Source organism: Lemur catta, chromosome 7 (assembly GCF_020740605.2).
Source record: "Lemur catta isolate mLemCat1 chromosome 7, mLemCat1.pri, whole genome shotgun sequence".
In the NCBI taxonomy this organism is placed as follows: domain Eukaryota; kingdom Metazoa; phylum Chordata; class Mammalia; order Primates; family Lemuridae; genus Lemur; species Lemur catta.
This window is the reverse complement of record NC_059134.1, coordinates 44,565,880-44,582,832: the sequence shown is the minus strand read 5'-3', so window position 1 is coordinate 44,582,832 and position 16,953 is coordinate 44,565,880. Positions and strand designations below refer to the sequence as shown.

The window sequence follows — 16,953 nt, the reverse complement described above, 5'->3', positions numbered from 1 at the left end:
TGATTATAATCATTTCAGGATTGATACCATTAATGATCACAACACTTAAATGAGAATAGCAAAAGCTAATATTATTATTTTTAGGCATTGGAATAACTTCTGTTATCTGGATGATCCATTTAAGCTTCTCAACAACACTATTACCTCACTTTCTATTCCTACAGACACTTTACAATGAGGAACATTGTATCTGATAATATTTCTGTACTCAGTGGTTCAGATTTGGCACATGATATAAAAAAGGAGAAAGGAAATTGTTATGGAGAAATGTGTGATGTACTATGGAAAGAGAAGACAGAATCACCTACTGCTTTGACTTTGGTTACACAAACATTCTATACACACAGGAGCACACTTAAGTCTCACAAACAAATTTAATTGTTAAAGTAGTCTGTCATATTTGAAGAAGAATATTTTTTTGCACACATTATATCTTACTTTTTAACTGACAGATAAAATTGTATGCATTTAATTTTTTTGATGAAATTTCAACTAAACTTTGTATGGTTTGCTCAGTTCTTACCTACTATCTCCATTTTGAAAATTTCAAAGCAAGTGAATTGCTCTTCTAGAGCACCCTGCTGCATTCAAGAAATTAAAAATAACATAAGAGACCAACAATCTGCCTGTAATTCAATCAGATCCATAATTTAGAATTCTTTATTTTGTGAAATAATGTGCATCTCAAATCAAAAAATTGTCAGCAGCAAATGGAAATTGTGTTTTAAAATAAATGGATGCGACTACAGTATACAGTTCTCATTTTCACACTAGGTAAAGGCTGACAGCCTTCCCATGTCTAAAACTTCCTCATATTCAAGAGTACACACTTTCTGTGGCCCTATCAAGTATGAAAACCCTTTAAAATCCAAGTCTGAAAACTAACATCCAAGTTGAAAACTGAAGAGACAGCATTTTAAACACTCAACAATTAATGTTTCTTGAGTAATTCAATACATTAAATAAAACATCATTTTATACAGAACTGTTATACAAATACATACAAGAATATGTATATATTCATACCATAATATGAGCAGCTTGAAAGGCATGGAAAGATGCATTAATAATTATGGCAAAATAATACAATTAGTATGTGTTTATTGTACCAGCTAAAAATCACAACTACTTGATAGCAATTATCTTCTGATTCCTCACAGTAAACATGAATAATTAAGTCATACACAAACAATAGAAAAACATTATTCCTAAAATATGTAGAAAGAAGAGATACGGCATTTATATTGTTAAAAAAAATTACTTAAGCAAATTAAATTTAACTGAGTTTAATTGAGCAAAGAAGGATTTGTGAATCAGGCAACCCCCAAACCAGAAAATGTTTAGAGAGACTGTCGTCTTATGGTTGGAGAGGACTTATAGACAGAAAAAGAAAAGTATAAAGGCAAAAATGGAAGTGAGCTACGGAAACAGCCCGATTGGTTATGGTTTGGCATTTGTCTTATTTGAACATGGTTTGAACAGTTTGCCACATTTGATTGGCTTAAACTTGGTGATGGATACAAGAGTAGGTTATAGTCTGTTTATCCATCTAGCTAGGGTGCAATTTACTAGGTGTGGAGAAACCTTTCAGTTGAACTCAAAATATATAAGGAGGCAGCTTTAGAATAAGCTTAATTTAACAAAATAATGGAATATATTTAAAGGAATAAAATTATTTCTACTACTAAATTCTTTCAGATGACCTAAGCAGACAGACACACAGATTAAAGATTCTATTTTTTTTTTTTGAGACAGATTCTCGCTCTGTTGCCTGGTCTACTAGAGTGCAGTGATGTCAGCCTAGCTCACAGCCACCTCAATCTCCTGGGCTCAAGAGATCCTCCTGCCTGAGTCTCCTGAATAGCTGTGACTACAGGCGTGTGCCACCACGCCCAGCCAATTTTTTCTGTTTTTAGATGTCCAGCTCATTTCTTTGCATTTTTAGTCGAGATGGTCCCGCTGTTGCTGAGGCTGGTCTCCAACTCCTGACCTCAAGCAACCCTCCAGCCTCAGCCTCCCAGTGACAGGATTACAGGGGTGAGCCACCATGCCCAGCCCAAAGGTCCTATTTTGAATAGAAGAGAGCAGAAACTGCTTTTATGTATATTGCGTAATCACTAGGGATGATATTAATGGATTTTAACATTCCTTTTGAAGAAGTAATTCTGATAAATTCTGTTCCGGGATTAGGTGCTCATCTCAAGGCAGCTAGAAACTTCACACAAGTCTCCACAGCCCCTAAGGACTCAGGATTATGGGAGGTCTGGGCCAAGCGTTCAGGTCAGTCCCCTAGAATTTGACAGATGTATCAAAATGACATGATAGATTATAAGGAGGTACTCTTTCTTCTTGGCTGTATTAAAGAGAACAATCATTACAATCTCTTTCCAACACTCCTGTTGATCTTTCAGTATGTGTCATGACCTACTTGCTACAGGGAAGCATTCCTGGGTTATGCAGGTGGAACTGTGAGCTTTGTTAATGTTGTTCAAAGTTCCCTTATACATAGCACACCTTCTTGCTCCTTCTGTCCCCTCTCAGGTCTATCTTTTGCAAAATTACATTTGACCAGGAATAACTCAGGAACCAAAAAAAATGTCGGTGGTCATCCAAATCTGAGAAAGCTGTGCTCCTTGTGCAATTTTGAACAAGATGTATAGATTATATCTGATTGTCTTCAGGTTCTCTCTAATGTCAATAAAGTTTAATGTCCAATACAATATTTTTCTTCCCTAACAGACTCATGCTATCTGGAAATACTTTTCCTTATTTTCATCTAACTAAATCCTACTTATCCATTATGCTCAAGTTCAATAATCCATTGTTTCAGGGTTATTTTGATCACCTATACTGTATTTTCCTTCATAATTCCCATCACATAAGTAAATATTTATTTTCTATTAATGTTATCTACCAATTTGTAAATTATGAGAATATAAGGCCAGCTCTGGGCCAGTTGGTAGTAAGTATAGACAAAAAATGAATCTTGACCCTTATTTCATGTCAGGAAAAAGAAATTTCCACATTATATCAGTTATAATTGTGAAAAGAGAATACATCTCTCAGAAAAGTTAGGAGTATTCCATCTCAGAGAAAGCTTTCCTAAGGAGGGCACTTAAATCCCTAATTAAACATAAAGGAAAATAAAGTGAAATACATTAAAATTAATAAGTTCTGTGCATTAAGAGACATCATTGAAAATGCAAGGCAAGAATGGAAGAGTTCAAAAGTTTATAAAAAAAAGACAGTTTCATAGAAAATGGGACGTAGGGACAATTTGAACAGGCCACTCTACCAAAAAAAGGATATCCAAGTGGTTGATAAACCTATGAAAAAGTGTAAAATTGGATGTGTCATCAGGTAAATACAAATTAAAATGCAATGTAAAACACAAAATGACCAAAAAATAAAAACAGATAATGGCTAGTGTTAGTGAAAGAATAGAGAAAACAAAACAATCAATTGCTGAGAAATATGTAATTTGGCAAACTCTTTGTTAAGCATCCTCATGCGTTATAATGTAGCTAGTTCACTCCTAGTTACACAGCAATGTATACATAGGATTGACAAAGGAGATGCCCACGTCTTCGTGGCAGCAGTGTTCATGCTTACCCAAATTGGAAGTAGACATATTCATCAACAGTAGAATGATTAAACTGTGGTATACTCATATAGTAGAATAATATAACACAAAATAATGAAAAACTATTGCTACACACAACTAAGTGGATAAATCTCAGGAACATAACATTCAACAAAAGAAGTCACAGAGAAGAGTATATATACTATATGATTTTATTTATATAAATTTCAAAAATCAGAAATTAGTGGCAGGATATAATATTCATCAACAGGATATTATTACCCTTATGGGGGGGTGGCAGTAACAGTTGAGATAGGGTAGTCAATGCTGAAAGCTGGATGTGAGAGTATATTTAGTTTGTATATAATATAGAACATTCCCTTGACAATTTCTTCACTATTTTCACATTATGTCTCAACAGGGAAAGTATATTCTTGAGTCAGCAATGTGGAACTTTTACTATGTTTTTTTGAGATATGTTTTTTCTGCCTTATGTATTTCAGGGACCTCTGAGGGCAGTATTCTCTTCATATCAGCTGTAAAAAGAAAAACAAAATTACATTCAGTGAACAGCCTTCCTAGGATGTGAAAATCAGGCCTAATGGTCTCTTTCTAATTTATGTTCCCCTATGAAATACATTTATTATTCTTTTTAAATGTAAGTTTTCAAGGCAATTTCATAAATGTGCTCCTTTTAAAGAAATAATTATATCATTGACCATGTTGCCTAAAATACCAGCTAATTTGTCATTTTCTCTTCAACATTTTATATATTTATCCAGTGGTACACTTGAAGTTGGTAAATATTATTGTGTATAAATTATACATCAAAGAGCCTACCAACAAAGCATGTTATAAGAAGAAGCACAGGAAAAATAGATTGGAAGGAAGACAGAAATAAAAATACAGAGAATAAAATAATGTAGACACAGAGAAAATGGAAAAAATAAACAGAGAGCAGGTGTGTTAAGATTTGGAAACTTGTAACTGATTCTGAGCCGTCTGTAATTTTCAAATTGATTTTTTAAAAAGATACTAACTACTGAATATTTTCATAGAATTAAGGAGTAATTTTGCAAGTTTTCCAGGACATATGCAGGAGAGACCCTACCTGCTACCTCTGCAGAGTCTGGGCAGACTTGTGAGAAAGAAAGTTGTGGATATTTTTTGTTGTCTGTCTCTAGTTCATTTTTTCTCCACTCTTTTCGTAATCTTTAGTTCACTCTTCTAGGTCTCTCTGAAACAATCTTTGCAAGAGATTTGGAACTTTGCTATGAAAGATGAAAGGCACAGTCAGTGATGAGATTAGCTGTGGAAACGGGAAGCCTTTTCTTGGAGAAGAGTAGTCGTGTTGCGAACCTGTGAGAAGAACTGAGTATTGAATGCGAACTAAAATGTCTGGACATAAAATTATTTTACAGATGTATTTCCGAAAACAAATATGAAACATTGCCAAATGTGTAGAGCAAGTCGCAGCACTGGGTACAGTGGCTTCTGCTACAAGCTTGACTGCTCCATAGCCAGGGTAGACAAAAGCCAATTTCTCAGGAAATGGCTTATATTATCTGCAGGGTCTTTTATATGTTTCTGATGTCTCTTCATGTGAGCAAATAAAACAAGGAAACAGCTAAAATGTCAAAGAAGTTATAATTATTGGGTTTTAAATGGTATTTATCCTAGAATTGCATTTTCATAATAAATATTCAATATTTCAGGAATTAAAGTCAGTTTTCTACACTTATCAAGGAAGTTCAGATAGTTTACTAAACCCAGAAACTAAGCTTTTTGATATTGATCAATACTTCAATCCAACATTACCTGAACACTGGGCATTGCACTGATTGAACTCAGATTAGGGAGAGAGCTTATTACCAGATTGTCAGACATAGTATTTTTGTTCAGTGAAAAACTTTGTGGTGGCAGTAGATTTGAAATTCTAGAATGGAAACAGAATGTCAGGTCCAAAAATCTTCTTTACTGAAAAGAGAAGCAGCGGGATTTGTGGAAAGGTTCAAAATTGGTTAGTTTTCTTCATGACAAAGTGTGTTGTTCTTCCCCATAGTCATCTCTATCCCTCTCTCTGGGCTTTGTTAGCACTTACATACTTATTTACATATTTATTTGTTTATGAGATGGTTCTCCCTGTGTTGTCTAGATGGTCTTGAACTTTGAGTGATCCCCTGCCTCTGCCTTCTGAGTAGCTGGGACTATGGATGTGGTCCACCATGCCTGGCTTGGTTAGGCCTTTCGAACCTAAAATTTGTCAACTCTGAAAAAATTACATCTTCACATTTATTTCATGGTTTGAGATCTATGTAGGAAAGTGAATTTCATTTATAAAGCAATTGTAAACAGAAGTAGGGCTAGAATACAAAATTCCCGATTTCTGAATGCTCCAGACTTTGTCTGCTTAAAGCTGAGTGTTGGGGTGAGTGGACAACTGGGTGCCGAAAGTGGGTGAAATGAGATCAGAAACTACCCTCTCTTTTTTTCTCTCTGTTCTCAAATATTTTCCTGATACTCTTTTATTTCCTGACTTTTCTAATAGTCATCAGACCTTGTGATGCATTACCAGGGCCCTGCCAGGGAGCTCCCCATCTCAGCAGAAAATGTTTGCATGGTCCAGTCCACGACCTAAGGGCCTCACAGGCTTCCCACACATGAGTCCAGGACTGAGCCTCCAGGGCTCCCACACATACCTGGGGCATATCCGAACTCTTTGTGGACACTTAGATGAAAAAAACTTATTGAAAAACAGAATGTATATCCAGGGCATTCTCTCTGTTGGTGGCCTTACATAGTATGCTAACCAATGCAGTGCAGGCAGCTTGAAATATCAATGAAGTGTTTGGAAAGAATGTGGATAATGAACACACAGTATGTCAATGGTTTGAGAAGTTCTGTTCTGGTGATTTTAATCTTGAAAATGAGCCATGTGGTGACCTGAGACCAAGGCGGATGATGATGAGCCAAAAGCTGGAGTGGAATGGAAGCAAATCCATCTCATCCTATGCATGAATTAGCAGCAAGGTTTGACATTACTCTTCCAACAATATTGGACATTTGAAACAAATTGGCAAGATAAAGAAGCTGGATAGATGGGTTTTACATGAATTAAATGAGCATCAGAAGAGAAAATGTCTCAAAGCTTGCCTTTCTTTGCTGTCACGACATAAAGGCAAACCATTTCCACAACGTATTGTTACGTGCGATGAAAAATGGATTCTTTCTGACAATCACAAGTGTTCAGGACAATGGTTGGATAAAGATGAAGTGCTGAAACACAGTCCAAAACTAAATATTCATCAAAAAGAGCTAATGGTGTCTGTTTGGTGGTCCAGCACTGGTATTATTCACTACAGCTTCATGAAACCTGGTTAGTGAATTACAGTGGATGTCTACTGCAACCAGTTGGATGAAATGATGAGGATGCTTGTGATTAAGCAGCTGAGATTGGTCAATAGAGACAGGTCAATTCTCTTACAAGACAACACTTAACCACATGTCACACAAATAACGCTGCTCAAACTACAGAGGCTGGACTTGGAAACTTTCTGTCATCCACTGTATTCACCAGACCTTGCACTAACTGACTACTACTTCTTCCTGGCTTGGGATCACTTCTTGCAAGGAAAAATATTCCATTCTCAGCAAGCTGTGGAGTGGAAAATGCCTTCCATGATTTCATCACCATTCGCTCTCCAGGCTTCTTCGCTCTGGCATAAACAAGCTACCGTTAAGATGGCAAAACTACATTGATAGTTTAGGCCCATACTTTGATTGATTGTATTGCTTCTTGTTTGAGATATAATAAACTACACTTTTGATTCTAAATCAAATATTTCATATTTAATGGCCTTATGTGTATATATATGTGTGTGTACATATATGTATGTGTATATATATATGTATATATATATATAAAATCATGCCATAAAGATGGAAATAAGTATCTAAATATAAGGAAAAGTGTGAGTACTTAAGAAGAATTAAAAAATTCATCTTTTATGACTATCTAATATTAATTCACTGAAAAATATTTCATAAGCACCTGGTCTATGTCAAACATTAAGCTAGAAAATTTACCAGTAAAAAGACAGAAAGCATCCTTGCTCTGACAAAGCTTAAAATCAAATCAGAGAGACAATTTGTCAACATATAGACATGTGAAATACATGAAGTGTTAGGGTGCGATAAGCTGTTTGGAGAATGATCAAGCAGGGACATAGAAAAGAGTGCAGGTGGCTAGAGACTGGGGATGAGTGTTTGAGTTTTAAATAGGCTGGTCAGAAAAAGCCTCACTGAAAAATTCACATTGCAACAAAGTCTTAAAGAGGAAGGCGAACATGAGAATATATATTGAAAGAGAATTCTAGGTGGACAAAACAGCACATGCAAAGGTATTGCATTCAGGTATATTTTGGGGGTAGGGAGCCCCAAAAAGTTCTGTGTGGCAGGTTGAAGTGAGGAAGAGAATGAAAGGAAATTAAGTCATAGATCTATGGGAGGCCAGATCATAGAGGAAACTTTTTTAGAGCAGGTTTTCCTGGGTGAAATGTATGGGGATGAGCATGCTAGTCTGAGATCACTGCATGTACAATGGGTTTAAATAAATTGCCATAAATCTCAGAAATAGAAATAATGGATTCTTATCTAGTCAATATGTAGCTCTAAAGTACAACTCTTAAGCATGAACTGCGTTGCCTTTCCATAAATACGGGTGGAACAAGAGGATTCCATTTTATTTTTTTCTTTTTAACTGTCTTAGAAAACAGTTATTAGAAATCAAGTGATAAATTTGTTTGGATAAAGCTGTGTTGATCCTAATGTAGGAAAAAAAGAAAAAAAATTTATGGATTCTGAGAATTGGCATATTGAGGGTTAAAATATTTAATGCTCATGGGACAAAGAAGAATGAGTGAGATTCAATAGGAGATGGATAAATGGGTTTATATATTGACTAACCCATTATCACTGCAGGATTATGGGAATACAAGGAGAGAAGCAATTAGAGCTGAGTATCAGAAGATGCCTGCATGAAGATTTCTGACGATTTCTTCATGAAGAGCTACAACATCATTTAGTTAAACTAAAAACGAGGGCAAGGAAATTTTCCAGCATCTCAGTGAGAGTAAAGCCAGATGGCTCATAAGAGGGAGATTTTAAGAGAAATATAGGAGGAACTGAAGGGAATGTTCCATAAACCAGACGTGGAGCTACTCCAGGTAAGGACTGACAGTGGGGTACCATGGTGTGCATTCATGTGCACAGGTATTCTTTCACCCAGCTAAAATCCACCTCTCCCTTTATTTTCATCATTTGTTTCCAAAAGCATATTTCCGTAAGTAAAGCTGCTTTTCTGAAAGGGTATTGCCCTTCCAAAGGATTCTGCTGAACCAGAAGTCCTTCCTGCTTTATTCATGAGCAGCAGAACTTCATGGAATGGGTAAAGTAACAGCCCCAAGAAATATTTATCATCTAAAAGTCAATATATATTTTGGATTTTTGAAAATTTACAAAATCATAAGTTATTCATTGATATTTAGGTTAATTCAGAGACATGGCACAATGGGGAGATTTGGGAATCTAGTCTTGCATTACTGTTATTTTGGGGTCAACCCATTGTGGAAATAAGGCTTGGGAAAAGTAAGTGAATAGCTTATTCATGATTACAGCAGAACATAGAGACTTCCCAGGCTTCTTCCAACACTTCCCTTGCACAGAGAAAATATTCAAGAATCAGACTTTACCAGGACATTAATTTATGACAATACAGTAGATTTTTTTTTTTTTTACTAGAGAAGAAGTAGAAAATACTTCCCAGGAAGACAGACAGGAGGGTCATAATATCTTCAGAAACTGAATCAAAATCTAACACAACACTTACTTAGTGGAAGAGGCATCTTGTGAAAAATACTAAAGTTTTCTATTTTTCTTTTGACAGGATTTTGGAGATATATTACGCAGGTGAGTGTGTACCTGGATTTCAGCATATGCTCTTTCAGTTTCTACAAATACCAAGCAGATCTACTAAAGTGAAGACACAACTTATTAGGACATTTTCTGTTTCCCTTCTCCCACCCCACATAGACGTCTGTCTCATTGCCATACTCGATGATTTTGTTTGGCAGGTTCAATGGAAATGTTGCAAAAAACAAAACAAATGGAAAGAAAAGACAGGAAAGGAAGGCAGGAAAGAAAGACAGAAGGAAGGAAGGAAGGAGGGACCTCTCTATTCCTGATTTCCTTTTTATTTCTCAAAAGCCTGCACATGTGAAGGAGAAACTAAGTTTTGTAGGTAGTGAGAAAATCAACCAATGAAAGCAGGAGAGAGAAAGTATCCTGGCAGTGAGAAAAATGGTGATGATTTACTCTGTGTGTGTGTGTGTGTGTGTGTGTGTGTGTGCGCATGTGTGTGTATGTTGACAGTTTTGAAAAATAATTTAGACAAACAGTCACAGTGTTAGCCCTATGTAGGCCTCTAGGGAAGCTCTGCTATAAGCAAATCTCCCTGCCTAGAACAAGTTTCAATACCTCTACCTTGAAAAGGAAGCAACAGATACAGCAATCCTCAAAGAAACCCCACTTTTTCAGAGAGATTTCAGAGGAGTCTGGTGAGGGCTAGAATGCAGATTTTCATTTTTGAATATTCTCCAGGACATAAGAGACAGAGGATATTTATGAATTTTGGGCAATAAGAAAAAGGATTAGACTGAATTCTGACTCAGATAGACTTTTCCATTACACTTGAAAATTCAGGAACTGTGGATAAGAATGAATTTGAGAAAGAAAGTGATAATTTTTGAAATTCAAAATTTGTGAATTAAAAGGATTTTGAGGCAGTGTCTTTTAAATAAAAATATTGATTTTTTTTTTTTTTGGCTGTAGATGTGGTAACTGCCCCTTTCTCCTGGCAGGAGTGAGTCCGTGCACCTGCACATGCCCCAGCCTGTAAAGCCAGAGCTCAGTGCAGTGCCCACAAGCCAAGGACAGTGAGCAGCCTTCGGAAGCTGGGAATAACCCAAGGTTTACAAAGGGGAAGAAAACAAGGATCTCAATCCTACAGCCACAATGAACTGAATCCTGCCAACAATCCAGATAAGCAGGAAACAGAATCTCTCCTAGAACCTTCAGGAAGGAGCACAGCCTGCCAATGTCTTGATTCTAGTTCAGTGAGAGCCATACTAGACTTCTGACCAAAGCAAGCATAAGATAAATTTGTGTTCTTTTAAGCCACTAAGTTTGTGGTAAATTGTTACAGCAGAAATAGAAAACTGATACAACCCTAGAGAAAGTCTTGTACATGTGCCCTATAAAAATACAGCAGAATTTTTACATTAGCAATGGTTAGTGTAGAAAAATAAACTGGAACAGTGAAATGACAAATGTATCACTGATATAATTTATTATGCTCATGAAATGCAATAGCATACAGCTAGAAAAAAAAGAATTAAAAATGCACAAATAACAGAAAAATTTCAGGAAGATAATTTTCAAAAAACGAAATTATAGGAAACATGGATTCTATTTGCATAACATTGAAAACTTGCAAAAATGAGTAAGCCTATTGTATTAAAATATTAAAATATAAACTATGAAGATGATAAAATGATAAAACACAGTTCCATACACATAGAATTCACAGTGGTTGTCATTCAAGTGTGAAAGAAGGGGGATGTAATCAGCAAAGGTTGCACAAGTCACTTCAAATGCAATCATAAATTCTAGCTCTTAAACCAGAAAGCTGGAGACACGGATGTTTATTCTGTGCTTATTCTATATGTATTCTAAGTATACTGTTCTTTAAATTCAATGTGTAATAAATTATTATAACTAGAAAAAATGAAAAACAGTGCATACACATTTCTAATATTTTTGTACCAAATTATATAAAAATTGCTTAGTTATTGTCTTGGTCAAGAGTGAATCTTACAATTGTTAGGACACTGATATTTAGTACAGTTCCCCTAGGTATACACCATGTTTCTGGAGGGACATAATACTCTCATCTGGTCTGTATAAGCCTGATTCTATCTAACATTTACTCTGCCCTCCATCCACAACTTGTGAAGGTGTCCCTAAACATTACTAGGTGAACCTGTGGCCCTCAACACATTTCTAGGTGAAGCAAGCTCCTCACATATCTGTGGATATCCTCTCATTAGAAGAAAGGGGGAAAATATCATCCTAAATTAATTTGTTTAATACCCGATTTTCAGTATTAATTTTATTGTGATAAAGACACAAAAGTAAATAAAATGTTAAAAATCATAAACTTTCAAGCACTCTCACACTAAACCTAACCCTACTCATATCCAAGGAAAATAGAAAGGTAATCTGTTTCTCAATCTGACCAGAATGCCGTAATGTTAATAATGGAAAATAAACTCAATGCCTGGATCTCTACCAAAGGGTCATTTTATATGGATCAAGGTATAGCTCTCATCACATTCTGGAAAGATTATTTATCTGACGCTAAACAAATTATCCAAAATATAATTGAAATAAGACAGCCTCTGGAAAGAGCCAAATATCACCAACAGTGACACAACAACTGAATCTAGGTCTGATATTTCATTCTGTGTGGAGGACAATGGCACAACTGATAGCAAATTCGTGAGAAGCAAGCATTACTTCTGCAGCATCATACATGACCTCAGCAGAAGGGCAAGGACATTCTAATTGGGAATAGCTTGCCTTATGGTAATGTAATCACTGTGTACCCAGCAAATGGCTCTTTCCTCCCAGCCCTCAGTGTGGAGGTGATTATTTTCTCCTTTTTAACACATCTCCATTTCTATTTCTAATCATAGAAAGGTGTCTCATTTATATACTCAAAGTAAACTCACACTAGTGGTGTAACATCTGTAAGTAAAAAAGGGGAAAATGTATCGTGTTTATGTACTGCTTTATACTCCTTATGAATAAAGAAAAGATTCTTTCATTTATTACCCACACTTTTATTTTTAATTTTTCTAAAACATTTTGTGTCTTATATCCATCATAGAATTGAGTCTTGCTTTGTGATTCAATATGACAGTATTTTTTCTTTTAATAAGAGTCAAGCCTATTTACTTTCATTGATATAAGAATTTTGTTTGGTTATATTTTGGTTATAGTATTTTATTCTATTAATTTATATGAACACATCTGTCTTTCACAATCTCATTTGTTTTTATTGGTTTTGTATCGGTGTTGTGATGTTTAGGAAGGTTGGATTTTTGTTCTGATGCCTGCCATATATAATTCCCTAAAGTCATCTCTTTCTTTAGACAGTGGCTGTTGTCTTCAAACTGAGAACAATGATACCAGCTGTATTCTATTCCTTCTCCTCCCTATGTGATCCATCATCTCCCAATTTGATATAATTAACTTTGAGGGTTTCCTTTGGGAGTATTAAACATGCCTACCTTCTTACAAACAAAATCTTTTGACTTCCAGGTATTATAGATGATCAGTCAGTAAATTTACAGAATATCTTTTCTTTCCCCTTTCCTCCCATTTTATTCTCTCATTTCTATGTTGTCAGAGCACCTAACAAGTACATTTCTTTCTGACAGGTTTATCCTGCATTTGTTCTGTTTTTTAAGTTAGATTTTAATGAATAAAATATGAAAGCACAAATTATTTGAAAAGAATAAACCGATCAACCATTAATTATAAAACAAAATTCAGTACTCACTACCATACTCGGGGAAGGAAGGTTTTTTTGTGTCTCTTTTTGTTTGTGTATTTGGTATTTTTAATACAGCAGCAAATGAACAAACAAACATTATATGTTGATGGAATAGAGGTGAGAGAGAGCAAATGACAGAGAATGAGAATGAATATGTTCATTTTGGACTGGGGGGATGACACCCCCCAGCAGTGTCTAAGTTGCAGGAGAGGATGGCTGATTGTGAGCAGCTGGAGTTTATTGGTTTCCACAGGAGGAGAGAAGCCCCGCCCTCAATAAGATGGGCAGGATCAAAAACTGGTGTTGGCTCAAACCAATTTATAGACCTAGAGGCAGGAGTTTAAGGAAGCTCTTGTAGCACCTATTTTCCTAAGAAAATATTAGATACTATTTGCTAAGCATCTGTTAGTCTGTCTGTTGTGGGACAGATCTGAGTAGAGGGAAGACTGGATTAGTAACAATGGGTCAGAAGATTGTCTATATAATATTCAACTGTGATTTCTTATTTTACATATACTGCATTTGGTATTTCCGGAACTAGAAGGTAAAGAAATCATCTATGCTTGAACTTGCTGAGAACTGTCTTTTCCTTCCTCTCTTGCATGTTAACCTGGACCTACTCTTTTCTTAAGCTTTTATGTCCTTGTCAAACTCCATTGATAATTGACTTGCTGCAGTTTCTCCTAAGGACAGGGCTTTGTGCTGGAGATGGTTAATTTGTAGAGTTCATAGGTTACAGACCACTCACAGCACCTGCTTTTGCCATCCTCACTCTCTGCCATGAGTTGGGGCGCAGGAAGCCCCCTCCTAGCCTCAGCTGCTGGTCTCAGATTAACCTGCTTAATTTAGGGTAGGAGTCTCTGAATTTAGGAGGATATGTGTTAGCACTTGGATTTCTAGGTTTTCCAGTTCTCAGGGTCTTTGAAAATCCTATTCCTTTCCTTCACTTCTTCCAAGACAGTTGATGATTCTCTTGATTCCCTGTGGTTTGACTTCACAAGAAGTTCCTGGGGATAACTTGTCACATTGTTTTTTCCTGGATATTACCTTGTTATCCCAGTTCCTCTGTCAGTTTTTGTGAAAGATTCAGGGCTACTAATAAAACTATGTTGCTGTTACTAACATTTAAACAGAAGCCCTATTAATTAAAATATTTATTTTGCTTATAATTTGAACAAGTAATTTTAATTCAAAGTTATTTGACAGAGATACATAAGAAAGCCTCCTTGATTTGTATTTTTGTGCATTGCAACATTTTAATGAAGAAAATATGACAGCATAATTTAAAAAGAATAAACCTATCACGCATTTAATTACAAAATGAAATACTATTCAGCTATAAAGAATGAGAGAATCAAAAACTTATGTGGGGTTGTAAACTTTTAAAAGTAATCTATATACTCATGTGACCATATTACTGTAAAAAATATTAATACATGCACACATCCTCAAGCAAATGGGTATATGAATTAAGAAATATTTAGATTGAATAATTGGTTCAATAATTTAACTTCATACAATTCTGTGTTCTCTGAATATTGTATATGCTAAAAACAAGTATTTTTTTTTTTAATTTTGAGACAATTGTAGATTCACAGGTAGTTTGTTATAATACAGAGAGGTCCCTTATGCCTATTTTCTAATTGAGTACCTTGTTTTTACTGAGTTTTGAGAATTCTTCACATATTCCAGATATCTAAGTCCTTTGTCAGATATGCGGTATGCAAATTGTTTCTCCCAGTCTGTAATTTATCTTTAAATTCTTTTTACAGGATCTTTCCAAGAGCAAAATTTTTATTTTAATGAAGACCAATTTTATTGATTTTTTTTCTTTTTTGGATTTTGCTTTTGATATCAAGCTTAAAAATTCTTTGCCTAGCCCCAGATCCCAAGAATTTTCTCCTTTAAAAAAAAAAGTTTTACAGGATTATATTTTACATTTAAGTCTGTGATTCATTTGAGTTAATTTTTGTTTAAGGTGTGAATTTAGGTCAGGGTTCATTTTTGTACTTATGGATGTCCAATTGTCTCAGCAACATTTGTTGGAGAAAAACGAGTTGCTTTTGAATCCTTATTAAAATTTAATTGGATACAGTATGGGTCAATTATTTTTTAATAAAATAAAAAAATCATAGTTTGGGAAGTTTAAAAATTTTTTAAAGGCATAATTCTGAAAATAGAGTAAAAACATCTTCACAGGTCAAATCAGTCAGTATGCATAGTACTTAGTCCTTTAAGTATTTTTAAATGCAAAATAATTTAAGTCACTAAAATGAATCATCTAAGACTATAAGTTTTAAAGACCTATTAAATCAAATTGTTGTATTCTAAACACTAGATTGGGTTCAGAAAAGGCCCATCTTATCTTTGAATAAGCAAAAGCTTGAAGCTTTCGGAGGATAAAAATTGATGTACCACTGCCCCCTTGTGGAAATATTCTCCTAGTACAAGCTATTATAAAAAACATTGCATGTGTGTAATCCTAACAAGAGTCCTAATTTCCTAATTTCTTAAATATCACACCATTTTAGAGACATTTTCCTTAAGGAATTGATTTGCGGTAATATATTTTAATAGATGGTTTAATTTGTTAAATTATTTGTCTCTGATAATACTAACTGATTAAGGTAAAACTACAAACCAAGCAGTATTTTTTTTCCGTGAAAAATAAAAGTTGATCCAAGGAAAAACACAGGTTTATTTTAAAAAAGTGAATTCTAAAATTTATATAAAAATTCAAACTGTTAAAGATATCCAATTAATCTTTAAGAATGCATTTGAAAAATTTGTGCTCAAAAAATCAACTTATTTAAGAACTTGATTCCCACTGGAGTTAGTATGTTTTCTAGACACCAAGTGCTTCTCTAAATTAAAGTTCATTTAGTTCACCTGGGTATCTTATCAACATGTAGATTCTTACTGAGTAAATTTAAAGTGAGGCTGGAGACTGTTCCCAGGTGATACTGATGCTATTGATCTTTTGAATGAACTTCAAGCAACAAGGTTATAGAACAGTGGTTGGAAGCCCTAGATGCATAATCACCTGGCGAGCTCAGTTAACACCCAGGATCAGACCAATTAAATCAGAATCTCTAGGATTGGGCTTCAATCATTGGCATTTTTAAAGCTCCAAGGTGATTCTAATGCTAATTTATTACAGGCATCTGTAAGTTAAAAACTCCGAGTAGCATTGTCTGTATCCTCCTCTTGGAAACCACAAATGACTGCCAAAGTTGGGACAGAGGTAAACTATACAAAAATGAGCCTGAAAATAACCATAGAGGACATTGATAGACATTTGTATACAACCTGACCCAAATAACATTTAAGGTCATTTTCCTCAGATCCTTACTAAGAATAAAGTCTATTGCAATAGCAACAATATAAATTACCTACAGCAATTCACCTAGTGAGTGTTGATACTTTCAGTCTGAGCGAAGCTGAGGATAGAGGAAATATGGCAGGGGGGGATAGTTTGTCCCTTCAAAGGCTGACAGAAAATTTTTTAAAACAGAAAAAAGGAATAAAGTGTACTTTTTGAAGCAAAGTCTTTTCAGCCAATCTAGGGGGGGCCTGTAAACATCGTGCATAGAGACAATGTGATTGATGAAATGGTTCTTATATTTAGAGAAGATAAGAAATATTGTGCTGGCTGGGCGCGGTGGCTCAAGCCTGTAATCCTTGCACTTGGGAG

At 35.2% G+C, this 16,953-nt stretch overlaps 1 non-coding gene across 1 annotated transcript; it reads left to right on the top strand.

Annotated features, from left to right (window-relative positions):
* The first annotated feature begins 16,626 nt into the window (after positions 1-16,626).
* Positions 16,627-16,697, top strand: LOC123643122. The gene has a single exon (XR_006736682.1). It is a non-coding gene; the product is annotated as a small nucleolar RNA SNORD56 (small nucleolar RNA).
* The last annotated feature ends 256 nt before the right edge of the window (positions 16,698-16,953 follow it).